At 41.9% G+C, this 14,790-nt stretch overlaps 1 protein-coding gene and 1 long non-coding RNA gene across 2 annotated transcripts in view; one reads left to right on the forward strand and one right to left on the reverse strand.

The window, feature by feature from the left end:
- Ino80d (INO80 complex subunit D) overlaps positions 1-14,739 on the reverse strand; it is a 74,450-nt gene extending 59,711 nt beyond the window's left edge. Inside the window, exon 1 of the mRNA XM_010616105.2 lies at positions 14,721-14,739. The gene's annotated coding sequence lies outside the window, so the exon portion shown is untranslated. The remainder of the gene's footprint in view (positions 1-14,720) is intronic.
- Positions 14,370-14,790, forward strand: part of LOC104856620 — a 7,765-nt gene continuing 7,344 nt past the window's right edge. The window contains exon 1 of the long non-coding RNA XR_004517521.1: positions 14,370-14,547. This is a non-coding gene — a long non-coding RNA (uncharacterized LOC104856620). The remainder of the gene's footprint in view (positions 14,548-14,790) is intronic.

Genomic DNA, 14,790 nt, shown 5'->3' on the forward strand with positions numbered 1-14,790 from the left:
CCCCTAATGGAACTGGCTAGAACTGTGGGAACAATGCTGAGTAATAAAGGCAGCATATTATTACTTCTATATTGAATCAAGAATGGCTTCATTAGGAATAACTGATCCCCCCCCCATACCAAGGATCAAACTCAGGACCTTGCCCTCGCAAGGCAGGCGCAGCACCACTGAGCCAAATCCCCCGCCGAAGAACAACACTGATTTTGAGCTGGGCATGGAGGCGCCTGCCTATAATTCCAGCACTCAGGAGGCCAAGATACTCCAGGAGCATTACTCCAAATTCCAGGCCAGCTCGAACCTACAAAGTGAGACCCTGTCTCAAAACAAGAAGAAAAAAAGACAGAGGCTGACTTTTACCCTAAAACATAGTTCCTGCATGTTTCTTAGCAGAACACGTACTTATAGCATATGACTGGGTTAGATCCCTAACACCAAAAAACAAAACAATGTTCTGATTAAGAAGTTTTTCATTTTTTGTTTTCTTGTTCCCTTGCTTGTTGCAGTGCTGGAGGTGGTAGGCAAGCACTCTACCACTCTACATCCCCAGCCCTTGTTTTTTTGTTGTTGTTGCTCTTTTTGTTTTTTGTTTTTGGCACCACTGAGCTAAATCCCCGGGTTTTTTTTTTTTTTTTTTTTTAACTCAGAACTGAAGGCTAATTTACCAAATTCTTCTGCATTGGTGGTGGTAGTGGTGGGTCAAACCCAAGGCCTCAGGCATACTAGGCAAGAGCTTTAGAACTAAGCTCCTCCCCACACTTTTTACTTCTACTTGGGATGGACTGTAAAAGCATTTCTGTTAAATTCCTGGGGGAGGGGGGCCGGGGCCGGGCCCGGGATTTAGCTTATTGGTTCTGCCGCCTGCCTTACAAACTCAAGGACCCAAGTTTGATCCCTGGTACCAAAAAAAAAAAAAAAAAAATTCCTCGGGTTGCCTGGGTTGAAAAAATTGTGCAGCAGTTCAGGTTTTCAAATATATTTGCATACAATTTAGCAAAACAATTTCTAAATATGTGATTCTCATAGTGTGTGCATACATGTTTGTGATATTTGTTTGTTCCCTTTGCTCATGATTGGATTTAAAAGGGTTATCTGTTTAGTATTTTTAACATCTACAAAAAAATTTCTCTTAGATTTACTAGTACCTTAATTTACCTGGTTTTTTTTAAATCTCTGCTAATACTATCCCTCCTATTTTTGTTTCATTTATTCTTTTCTACTCCTTGGGTTGAATCCTTTTATTTTCATTCTTTTCATGCTTTTGTGGTCTATTTACATCTATGAATTTTCCTCTGAGCACTGTCTTAACTATACCTTATAGGTACTAGTACATAGAAGTTTGACTGTCAGTACTTTCTAGCGCATTTGGATTGGAGTTTTTAATCTCTCCTTTAAAAAGAGTCCAGCTAATTTGTGTTTGTTTTTTTGTTTTTGTTTGTTTGTTTGTTTGTTTTGCAGATAGTAGGGGTTATAATGTTCTTTGTTTAAATTCCAGGGACAAAAAAAGAAACATAATCTGCATTATATCTTCAGTTTTTGGACCTAAGATTTTTGTTGGGGCCTAGAAGATTTTTTTTCCAGGACCTTACACTTGTCAGGCAGGGAGCTGGCACCACTGAGCTAAATCCCCAGCCCCAGGGGATGTTGTTTCTTACTAACATCCCTATGTCATTATTTTCTCTGTTTGTTCTATTAAGGCCTAGAAGAGCTGAATCAAAATCCCCTGCTATAACTCAATCGTCCGTTTCTCCCAATATTTTCTATATCTTGGAAACTGGCCTGTCACTTGGTGTGACAGTCACAATACCAGACTGTTGCGTCTTTATCTCAAGGGTGCAGGCCTGCATTTCCAGCTATACCAGAAAGTAAGGAAGGAAGATCTCAAGTTCAAGTACAGACCAGAAGACACCAACCCCTCAACCCCCTCAAAATAAAAACAAAAAGGGCTGGGAATATGGTTACTCATGCCGTGGTGTTCAACTCTCAGAATGGGGAAAAAGAGCGAGAAAAGCCAAAAGAGGCAAAAGAAAAAGGCTCAGGCAGCAGGACTGGAAGGGTTCATTCACCAGCACCACCAAAAAGAAGTGCGACCCAGGTAATGCTTTTTGTCTTAAATGCAGTCTTGCTCGACACAAATATCCAAACCATTTTTTTTTTTTTGTGGTACTGGGGATCAAACTTGGGCCCTTGCGCTTGCAAGGCAGGCAGCAGAACCACTGAGCTAAATCCCCAGCCCCTCCAAACCACTGTTCTTTTGGTTTGAATTTGCTAATTAGAACTTTGCCCATCCTTTTGGTCTCAATTTTCTAGGGCACTACATTTTAGATCATAAATCAGAAAGTGATGGCTTACAAGACAGCTGGTACTCCCTGTTTTGGGGGGTTTTGTTTTGTTTTTTCCCCCTGTACTGGGATCCAACTCAGGATCTTGTGCTTGCCCAGCAGGCACAGAACCACTGAGCTACATCCCCAGTCCTACTGCCTGTTTTTGTAAATAAAATTCTATCAGAATACAGCCATGCTCATTCACTCAGATGCTGCCTCTGCCTGCCTTCCTGCCTGCATAGCTAGGATGCACAGCTATGATAGTCACTGCATAGCTACAAAGCAGAAAATATTTACTGTTTCAAATTTTTTAATATATTTTTGCAGTGCTAGGGATAGAACTCAGTCTCGCACATGCTAGGCAAGTGCTCTACCACTAAGCTACTCTCTCAGCCCTAGGTATTGGCTTTTTTAGATGATCTCTTATTGGGTTAGACTTTTTGTTCCAATCTGGCAATCACTTTCTTTTTCATTTTTGTTTTTGAGATTAGAGTTCCGTATGTAATTCAGACTGACCACAAACTCTTGATCCTCCTGCCTCAGCTTCTCAATTGCTAGAACACCAAGTGCACCAGCATAATCAACTAAAGATGTCTTCTTTTGTTTGTCTGCAGCACTAGAGACTGAAATAGGGCCTTGCACATGTAGGCAAGTGCTCTACCTCTACCACTGAGCCACCTCTCCAAGCCAGTTATAAACTGAGACAGGAGGGCCGGGCATTTAGCTCAGTGGTTCTGGCACCTGCCTCACAAGCTCAAGGACCAGAGTTCAATCCCCAGTACCCCCCCAAAAAAAACCAACAACAACAAAAAAGAAAATTACAAGGTGGGCATGAAGTGGGACCAACCCATGTCCAACTGCTAAGATTATGAGTACAGTCACCCAGGTAATATTGATTAAATGGGAATCAAATAGGAAAGCAAGTCACATGCAAGAAATTTCCAATTTGGCATTTGGCTGGGGATTTAGCTCAGTGGTGCCATCACCTGCCTTGCAATTGCAAGGTCCCAAGTTCGATTCCCAGTACCAAAAAAAATAAACTGAGACAGGGTCTCACCAAAATGCCCAGGCTCAATCTCCCTATCCTCCCATCTCAGCTTCCTGAGTAGCTGAGGTTATAGGCATAAACCACCATACCCAATGCCTCTGGTCTTACCTAATTTTTATTCTTTCCCTTTTTAGATTTCTCAAATTTCTCAAACTTATCTCCATTATCAATCCACTGCTTTGAAAGTGACTTTTTAAAAAAAGTTTTCTGAGACAGTGTCCCTATATATAGACCATGATGGCACTGAATACATTGTGTAGCCAGGCCGGCCTCAAATTCTCGGCGATACTCCTGCTTCATCCTCGTGCTTGTTAAGATTACAAACATGTGCCACCACACATGGCTTTGAAAGTGATCCTTTCTGATCAGCAACATTTTTCTCTTTGTGCCTGGTTCCATCAGCTGACTTAGCCCTTTCTGTTGTATTATTCTTTTGAACTTTGTTTCATCTTCAAACTCCTGTTTCAGAAGAGCTGTATCTCACCCCATCTCCTACAACTAGGTGATCACACTTTTAACCTACAGTTTCTGAAAATGTTTAAGAATGCTCTTCTTTGAGGTCTAACTCCAAGCTGGACTAGTTTACTTCACCTGTAAGTATCCCTGCAGTGTAGCTTGGGAGAGAGAAAGATCCAGGCTTTAAACCTCTTCAGCAGCTGTGGGCTCCTCCATGCTAGTCTCCTCCCCTCTGAGCTGCAGGTGTGCAGTTCCGTCCTTTCTCCCCTGCGCCCAGAGAAGTCAAGACACACACCCAACACTGCCACTCTAGCACAGGGCTGTTGGTTTTGTCCTCACTGTCACCTACTTAGAAGAAAGCTGTTCCTCTCACAGGCCCCCCACGCTGACGCTACAGAGGAAATCTTTCTTGGCACCCTATCTCCAACAAGTTCAAGTTTGTTTTTTATTTTGTTTTGGGTTTTTTTGTGTGTGGTGGGGCATTTGAGACAGTGTTTCATTTTGTAGGTCAGGCTGGCCTTGAACTATGTAACCAGTAACCCAGGCTCACCCCCATCTTCCTGCCTCAGCTGCCCAAATGCTGGGATTACAGGTGTGTGCCATCATGCCTGGACAAATTTTCACTGCACTTAGTCACACTTATTTACATATTCCAATTAATGAATTTTACAGAAGTTTTTATCCTGTCCCTAGTTCTCCTTATTTTTCTTAGTTGCTTTAGAGAGGAGGAAACAGAGATTAAGTACTAAGCAGAAAGCTTTTTAAATTCTATAGAATGAAATGTACCATGACAAAATCAAAATCACAAAACATTTAACATGTAAGTATTAAACAACAAGCACATTGCTTTTATTATCATTATCTATTTTCTTTTTTGTTTTTTTGAGACAGGGTCTTGCTATGTAGTTCAGGCTAGCCTCAGAGCCCAGGCTGGCCTCCAACTCAAAGCTATCCTCCTGCCTCAGCCACCCACCCCAACGCTGGGATTACAGGCGTGCAACACCAAGCCCAGCTTATACAAATATTTCTAATACCTAAGGCCAAATAACAAGAGAAAATATAATGTAGAAGCTTTAGAATATGTTTGGATATTCCAGAACATCTGATGAAGTAACAGCAAATACTTTATCAAATTTGCCAGATATTTATTCAGCAAAAGCCATGTTCCAAACCATCAACTCACTGAAAGCCTGCTTCACACTCTAAGAATCCACGAGCCTGTTCAACTGCCCTCCTTCCCTAGTCACCTCGGATTCCTCCAATCCATTCCAGAAGGGGTTTGATTCCAATGCCCTCACATATAAATAATCTCTCTCCAACTTCCTTCCATTTTCTTACATCTACTTGAGATTGATTTTTCCCTCCCATTTCTTCTTTTAATTTTAATTCCACTTCCTGTAATTCTTTACGTCTTCAGTTTAAACAGCCAACTGTTCTCTAGCGTCAAATTCTTCTTTTAGAACCTCGGAGTTTAGGGGATAAGGATGTATGTAGCACAGTGACAGAGAGCTTGCCTAGCACTCCCAAGGCCCTGGGCTCCATTCCTAGCACCACAAAAACTGTACTTATTATATATATGCTTAATTTAGTCTTTCTTTGACATACACTCATTTTATACACTATAAAAACAATCAATAACAGAAGAGAATGGACCACTGCTTCAAAATCATATGAGTATTACTTTAATATCAAAATCATTTTGTCTATAAACTACAGCAACTATAGTCATCTGTCCTTTTCTACATTAAAAAAGTTTTTCCTACTTAATCTGTTAGTTTAGTTCTAGGAATCAAATCCAGGGTCTTTACACTAAACTACATCCTCAGTCCTTTTTTAAATTTTTTATTTTGAGACAAGGTCTTGCTAGGTTGCTAAATTGCCCAGGCTGGGCTGGGCCTGAACTTGATCCTCCTGCCTCAGCCTCCCAAGTGTTTTTCCTTTTTAAATAAAGCACTAAGAAAGTTTTCAGGGAGGGCCTTTACCACTAGCCTTCCAAAACTGGATTGTTGGGTCGTTTTTTATTTTACTTTTATTTTTGCATAGCTGGGGATCAAACCCATGCTTACTCATGCCAAGTACTTGCTCTACTGCTGAGCTACAGCCCAGCACCCCACCAACTGGACTTAACCACCTTTAACATCACCAGAGATGAAGCTGACATCATGACTTTATTTGTTACCATTCAATGTAAGATGTAAAGAAGAAAGGAAACGAGTAATCTTTTCTTTTTTTTTTTGTACTGGTGATAGAATTTGGGGCCTTGCACTTTGCGAGGTAGGCGGCAGAACCACTGAGCTCAATACCCAGCTCCACACATGTAATCTTAATCAAATGTCTTATAGGCTCTCAAATTTAAATATTATCAAATTATCTGGGTTAGGCGTATAGATCAGTGGTAAGAGCACTTGTGCATGAAAACCTAGGTTCAATCTGCAGCACCTCAAAAACAGAAGGGAAACGGGGTGTGGTGGTGCATGCCTACAATCCGAGCACTCAGGAGGCTGAGGCAGAAGGAATACTGTGTGGAATTCAGGGCCACCCTAGGCTACACAGTGAATGCAAGGTCAACTTGCATGCTTTACAAAATGAGACCCTGCTCAAAGAAGAAAGGTAAACACTAGCACATTTTCTTATCCACGATAATAAAAAGCTAAAACTACGCTTTACCCCTTTTTTGTTTGGTACCGGGGATGGAACTCTGGTCCTTGGTTTTGTTTGCAAGGCAGGGGGCAGCACCACTGAGCTAAATCCCGGCCCTACTCCGTTTTTTTTTTTTTTACAAGTTCTCTCTAAATTGTCTAGGCTAGCCTTGAACTCACAGAGATCCTCCTGCCTCAGCTTCCAGAGTTCTGGGATTACAGGGATTCAACACCAAGTCCAGTTATACATTGCTTTTTAACACATGATGAAAAATCACTTTAAAAAGGAAGAAAAAATCTTAACCACACTACATTTATTAATAGCTCTAGCAGCTATCTTCAGCTTGTAAGACAACCTACTTAGAATTTAAAGGATTTCCTCTCCCTTAAAGGAGAAACTGAAGGCAATTAAGTACTTCAGAGTAGCAAAAGATACTCTCTTAGTTATTACCAAAATGCAAAATTATTACTGTATATAGACAATATTTAAGACTCACAGAAAGAATATTTCCACTGCAAACATGACCATACACTGGAACTCAAAAATAGGAAATATGGTTAGATATAGAATCTTTTTTTTTTTTTTGAAAAGTCCTATTTGAGGGGCATGGTGGCACACAGCTATAAGTCCAGCATTTGGAAGGCTGAGGCAGGAGGATCTCTGCAAGCTGGAGGCTCTACATAGCCAGACTCTCCCTCAAAAAATAACTTAAGGGTCGGGGATTTGGCTCAGTGGTTCCACCACCTGCCTCACAAGTGCAAGGGCTGGAGTTTGATCCCTGGGACCAAAAAAAAAAAAAGCCTAAAATAATTCCCCTTAGATGCAGAGTTTAACTGTAAAATAAAACAATTCATAGTTTTTCTCTTTGCAAATACAGTGAGGGGGGAAAAATGATAAGCTTCAACAAAGGTTACCAACAGCCCTTTCAGTCTCCATAACTGCAGAACAATCTGACAAGTTATGAACCCTGATCTCTGAGGGATGTGCGCTGTTTGTCCTCACTGTTCCTTGGATTCTCCTGTTGCAGAAGCATGTTCATTTCACTGCTGCCACATTTTTCTCTAATTGCTGTTGGTAATTTTATATTCTGCCACCTTTAAAGAGAGCAGCCCCAACAACATGCTTTACATTGTTTTTCAAATTAGCATACACCTAAATTCTCAGAAGTTTCTTGATATATTTAAGGCAGATGAAATGACCATTTATTTATCTCAGAAAAGTGTCTACTGTTAAATCACAATTAAAAGTGAAGGTTTTAAATTTATGTATTTTCTTTTAAATTAAGTTTTAAGGCTGGGGATTTAGCTCAGTGGTTCCACCCCCTGCCTCACAAGCGCAAGGTTCGGAGTTTAACCCCGGTACCAAAAATAAAATAAAGTTTTAATTCAAATTGATAGAGCACAAAAATATAGTTCTAGCTAATTATACTGATTGTTGGGGTTTTTTTTTTGTCTTGTTTTGCTTTTTTTTTGAGACAGGGTCTCACCACGTAGTTCAGGGGGACCTTGGACTCTATGTAGCCCAGGCTGGCCTTGAACTCAAGGTGATCTTCCTAGGTCTGCCTTCAGTGTGCTAGGATTACTGGCATGTGCCACCACGTCCACCTCATCTATACTGATTTTTAAAACCTAACATCCACATATCAATATGAAGTAGTAAAATTTGACTGAGGAATGATTAAAATCAACTGATGTGACTAAAAGAGGAAAAAAAAAGCAGTGTTTACCCCAAAATATAAACAATATTCACTATAAAGTTTAAAATAGCTGGATATGGTGGTGCACGCCTGTAATCTCAGCACTGGAGAGGCAGAAGCAGGAGGATCACACAGAGTTTGAGGCCTGTCTGGGCTACATAGCGACCCTGTCTCAAAAAAACAAAACAAAACACCGAGTTCAAACTAGAACTTTTAAAAATAATGCCTAGTTTAGCTCACTAGTGCTGCCGCCTGCCTTGCAAGCACAAGGACCAGAATTCAACACCCAGTACCAAAAAAATAAAATAAATGCCCCGTAAATGTCTGCATGACAATGACTATACATACTCAAACAAATCTGTACAAGTTGAGTTTGCATTATGAACTCAAAATAATTTAAATGGCCTTTTCACTGGTTCCTCACCTGATTTATCAGAAAGGTAAGGATGGTTTTCATAGCAGCAGAGATCACTCATTGGCTCTGGTAGTAATCAGGGATGGAGCTCAAATTTGGGAAAGGTCTCACCTATATAGGGAAGATTATAATTGGGCAGCCCTTACTCAGTCGCTTAGGAGAATTAAATTAGGTATTTCATGAACTGTACTTAGCATGGTAGCCAGTACATAGTAATCACTTGATGTTAACTATTAGAAACTGTAAGTAGTAACTTATTAGTGTTATCACTTGAATCTAGAATCCGGAGGCCTCAAATGCTCCTTCCAGCTGCTTAGTGGGCTTCTGAATGGTACTGTGTAATTCTTCATGAACTCACTCCCTCCCTTCTTGGGGCTGGAGTTACAGAATCCACTGAGAATTCTTTCCCATGAGACATATGAAACAATCTACAACTAAATATACTAACCTATTTGTGATGAGAAATACTAGCAGAATGAGCCCAGTATGATTGGGTTAGAACATGGATTTGTTCTAGTTAATTGTCTTTTACATCAAATGCTTTCTGAATTCTTCCACTTCAAGCTCACTCTGTGCAGAAACCCTATGTTGCTGAAGGAGAAAACTAGGCAGCAGCTACACCCTTCAAAGTTCTCTGCTAAGAACCTGAAACTAATGTTTCTTTGTTGCTAAACACCACACACACTTTTCCCTCTTCTGTTTACTGGATCTTCTGGAGCCAGACACTGGCCACCTGTCTGTACCTCCCAGCTTCTGCCTCTGTTTGTGTCTCTCTGCCTCTCTCTCTCCCCTCTCTACTATTCAGTTGGTGCCTTCCTTCTCCAGCTCCCCACTCACAGGGGTCCGTCCATTTGCTCCGTCATATTTTATAGGGATGCAGGATGAAGTGCCGACAGTGGCCACACAGATGGGCCTGGGGCAGACTTAAGAAAACTGTTTCTCTACACGCTCTCATGCAAACGAGTTCCAGCAAGTCCTTGCAATTAAAAAAAAAAAAAAATGCTGGGGATTTAGCTCAGTAGTTCTGCCCCCTCAGTAGTTCTGCAAGCACAAGGACCTGAGTTCAATCCCTGGTACCATAAATCAATCAATCAATCAATCAATCAATCCAAACCTAGAGTTCTCAGATCTTCCAAATTTATTTTTTTTAAAAATCCAACATTTCACATAAAATCTATTTTGTGACAACAATTAAAAATTCTAAACATACAAATGGACAACACTGACCAAGTCACTTTATAAACATTTCCCTGTCTATGAAATAGCAGTGACGAAGTCATAGCTTTAAGTCAAATAAAACATTTCTCCAGCTTTTGCCATTTTCATTCCATGTGTGCCTTAAAATGAGAGATTATTACCGAGAATTCAAGCCAAAAGTGCATAAATGTCAGCGCACTGACTGCGCTTCCCCCAAGGACCCCTGGCTCTCAAACTTCCCTCCCGGAGCTTCAGGTGCCATCTGTGAGGCTGTCCCAGTGCACACCTGACCAACAGCTCCCCGCTTACCTTCCTCACCTCTTCTGCCTCCTCCTCTCCATCCCACAGCTCCCTGCCTCAAACCTTCTTGCTCTCCTCTCAGTAGCTGCCCCGCCGGGCTAATTCCAGTTTTGCCATCTTTTAGATGTTTTTCAAAAACCTGAATCCTCAGAATTGTAAATAACTTCTTCGGCCAAAGGCCTTCAGGATTTGCTTCTGACTCTAGAAAACTGATCTAAATTCCTTAGCCCAACCAATAAATTCTTTCTGCCCAGGCCAGGCAGACCTCTCCTCTCACCACCCATTCCCTTACTCCCCCAATTCCTGGGCTGAGAAACCACAATTTGCAACACAGAATCCTCTTTTGTCCCTAGGCACTTATTCAGACTCAGGTCCCACCTCCCAGAATACCTGACCCCTCCCATCCACTGGGCTAGAAAACTCCCTGAGACTGGCCCTGCTTTAGGGGCTGCCCTCAGGCTGAAGGAGAAAAATAGGTTTCCTTCCTCCAGGCTAACATACCCTTATCCTTCAAGGCTGTAAGGCACGCTTATTCTCCAGGAGACTAAGAACTACACAGGGGCAGAGAATATACCTTTAATTGTAAGGAAAAAGGAGCTAATCAGTTCAATGAAAGAACAAAGCAAGTTTCAACAACTTCTCCTGACCTCTCAGGCTACCACTCTAAACTGCTCCACCTACTCAGGCCTCCAAAGCCAAGTGGGTGACTTAAAAATCTTCAAGGAAGAGGTTAGGAGTAAAAGAAATATGCCTCCTCCTCACTAAATCTGGATTCAAAAGCAGAGACCAAGCTAAAGCTAACATCTAGCTACTGAAACTTTCTGTGAATATACTCCACAATTTTTTACTGGCACAAAAATATTTATTTGCATCATAGAGGTAATTATAATACTGTCTATACTCACACTACTTATTAGTATTAATACATACTGAGTCAGGAACGCATTAAATACATTGGGAATAATAAAGATCTTTAAAGGGACCATTCTCCAAGCTTGATGTGCAATTCCTCACTTAATTTTCATAGCAACCATGTGAAGTGGGCCCTCTTATCATCCCCTCACAGATCAAGAAACTGAGGCTGGATGAAATGAAGTGATTTAATTACCCGGTGTTATAGAGCTATGATTCAAGGCCAGTGAGGGACTCCAGAGCTCAAGCTTTTAATGAATACAAAACTACACAACTAAACCAGGCTTGGAGGTGCATGCCCATAATCCCAGCACTTGGGATGCTGTGGCAGGAGGATCACTGTGAGTTTGAGGGCAGCCTGGGCCACACAGTGAATTCAAGACCAGTCTGAATTATACTAAGACCCTGTCTTAAAAGAAAACAAAAACTACACAACTATTGTTACTAGAAAAGCCTACATTTATGTTTATGGATCCACACAAATATGAAGAAAGCAAAATGAGAACCAAGATCTGTCATGTAAAGGTACAAGATCCCAATGATGAATGTAACTGTACGGTATACTTAAAAAAGTACCAATAAACTAAAAAAGCAAACAAACAAACAAAAAAAGAAAGCACACTAATATGTTAACAGGGGACACAAGCTGCGAACATAGCCCAGTGACAGTGGTTGCCTAGCATGGACGAGGCGCTAAGGTTCGATCCCCAGTACCAGGGGAAGGAAGTTCACAGTGCTTATCCCCTGAGTAGAGGTCTATTCTCCAAGTATTACAACATAAGCAAACAAATACTAGAAATAGTATCTAGATGGTGCTACTAGCAAAGCAAGGTGGGCTAGGGGAATTTACCACAGGTGAAGTGCATGACCATCTCACCTACTCCTCACGTCAAAGCATTTTCTTTTTAGGGGGCCAAGGCTGTAGCTCAGTTGAGCTGCCTGCCAGGCAAGCACTAGGTCCTGAGTTTGATCGATCTCCAGTAGGGAGGGTGGATATTTTCTTTTCACTTCCAGATGCAGATATCTGCATCGATTTAGCTCAGTGGTTCCGCTGCAAGCCTCGAAAGCACAAGGTCCAGAGTTCGATTCCCCATACCAAAAAAAGACTTACAGATGGAGAAATCCAACCTTCAGTGACCAGGATAAGAACCCAAAGCCCAGTCTACACATGTCTGACTGCAGGGTGCCAGGATACAAATGTAGTTTTACCAAAAACTGGTCTTAGAAACAAATCACACCCTATGAAGAAATACAAACCCAGTCACCCTAAGTGCAAGGAAGAAGAGGAAGCCCTAAAGTTTTCACCAGAGGTTCTCCCCCGTGTCTCCAAATAGCCAGGAGTACTAAGAGCAGCTGTTACAGGGCCTCTGGGACACACACCTGACATAGTGGAAAAAGACTCCACAGTGTCTTCAAGTTTGGCCACACACAATTCCATTAGCATAGATTAAATGGACCCCGCTGCATTCAGCAAATGTTCCAGAGTTTCTGCTTTGGGGGAGATAAGCACCCTGTAAGCCAGACTCAACTGTTCATCTCTGACTCACTGGTTACCAGGTATGGGACAGAGGGTTACCTGTCTGAGAATCTTGCTTTCTACCTATAAAATAAATGGTCTTTCACTATCTGTATTCTAAATCTGGACAGTGAGAGCTGCTAAGCCTGAAGGAACATCACAGTAACAGTGAATAGATCAGTGTCTTTTTGAAATGACATTTTAATTTTTTTTTTTTGGTACCGGGGGTCGAACTCAGGTCCTCGCTCTTGGGAGGCAGGCAATTGAACCACTTAGCCAAATCCCCGGTGACACTTTAATTTTGAGAGCTCATAGAGAAAAAAAAATTTTTGAGATGTTTCACTATGTATTTCAGGCTGGCCTTGATCTAATGGAGCTCAGGTTGACCTGAAACTCAGCAATACTCCTGACTCAGCCTCCAGAGTGCTAGGCCCACACCACCATATGTAAATTTTTTAATCAATCTAAACTAAAATTTTCATTTCTCTAAAAATAGCAGCACCATGATTTCCTGAGAAAAAGTTTAGATGAGGTATACAAATTTCTTTATAAAATCTTTTAGAGGAAAGAAAACTTGATTATTTCAAACTTGTAATTTTTTTAAAAATCTACTTTTCAAACGTTTAATAATGAAAAAGTATATTCCCTAAGCAATTTAAAGCTAATTTAATATTAGTTTCAAATAGAATGTTAATTTTTAAAAATATCAAACCTGCTATTCCTTCAGGAATAAAAAGCAACCCATGAGATGATTAGATTAGGGAATTAATATGTTTAAGTGAGGGATACAAAAATTTTGGTATTTGTACATACAGTTTCCTGAGCTTAGAAGGAGAAAGTTGGCAATGTAATCTTAAATATCAAATTAGGAGGCAGTAAGATTTCTTTCCAGCCTTAAAATGCTGTGGGAAAAAAACCTAATGTAATGATTTTTCCCCCATCTAATATGCTCTAAAAATAAGGACAAACTATAATAGAAGTAAAGATTTTTTCATACACCTTTCCAAGTCGGAAAGAATTTCAATCAATAAAGTTAAAACAACCATAAAATATACAATCTTCAATATCAGGGCATCATTAAGCAAATGTTAAATAACTGGTGATCCCTCACTGCAGAGTAACAAGCGTTTTATTTTGGACGAAAGTAAAGATAGCAGCACTAAGGAATCGCAGGAGTCCCACTCAGAGGCCACAGCAGGTCGGGTTATCCTCCGCTTTCCACTCACACTGCTCTGGGAGTTGAGTGGTCAGAATGTGGAACACCTCTGCCCACAGTCTCCAACCTGGGCCTAACCTTGGCACGCGCGCGGACGCGCGCGCACACACACACACACACACACACCACCGCCCCAGCTCACTAAAAAGGGGAGAGAAACAACAAACGAGAGGGAAAACAACCTTTCCGACGATGTTCACACTGCAGGCTAGGGGGTGGCGGGTCCATTAACATCTCAACTTCAACACTAAAGAGCAGCCAGAGGAGGTTAAGTGCAGCCACAGGAAACATCCTATCCCTGAAGAGCAGGAAATCTAGATTTGGGGGTTTGAATTTACTACTTAAAAAACAACAACAACAAATTCTTAACACCAAAGTAGAACTAAAATAGAATCCGTTTAAACAGAAAAAAAAAACAAAAAAACAAACTAAAGTACAGCTGTTTGGTAGTCAAGAGGGCCCTTTCAGACCCTTGTGAGTTGAGGCAGTAACAAGCTTGAATTTCCATAAAATCTCCCTTCTGTTCCCAGGGTGCGACAGAAGACTATCATGTAAGTCTAAATAGTTACTATCAGGATAAATAGATATTGATCCCTAAACTGCACGTACACTTCGTTACAGGAGCCGCCCTGCCCACCTCCTCCTCCACCACGAAGGCTCCGGGCGTCCTGACAGCCGGGTCCCCGCGGACCGTGACCACAGAGGGGAGACTCCCATCGGGGGCAGCTCCACAAGTCCTGCCCTGTCTCCCACAGCCCCCTCGAGGCTCCACCGCGTCCTTTCCGCGGGACCTGTCTAGGAAGGGGCCTGGGGACCCGAAGGAGTCCGGGGTGAGGACCGGGCGGGTGGGAAGCCTAAAAAACAACCCGCGGGGCGAGGGCCCAACACGCGCCGGGCCGGGACTGTCCGGAGGAAACACCACCTGAGTCCGCCGCCTCCCTCCTCGGCCCCGAAGCCCCGTCACTAACAACGCTTAGAAAAATCCCTTGAAAACTTTTCCAACCCGGAAGAGAAGGCCCGTTCCTCATCCCGGGCTCCTGGGCCGCCCGCCGGAGTTCGCAGCCCCAAAAGGG

This window comes from Fukomys damarensis, unplaced genomic scaffold (genome assembly GCF_012274545.1).
Source record: "Fukomys damarensis isolate Sample0158 unplaced genomic scaffold, DMR_v1.0_HiC HiC_scaffold_16, whole genome shotgun sequence".
Classification (NCBI taxonomy): domain Eukaryota; kingdom Metazoa; phylum Chordata; class Mammalia; order Rodentia; family Bathyergidae; genus Fukomys; species Fukomys damarensis.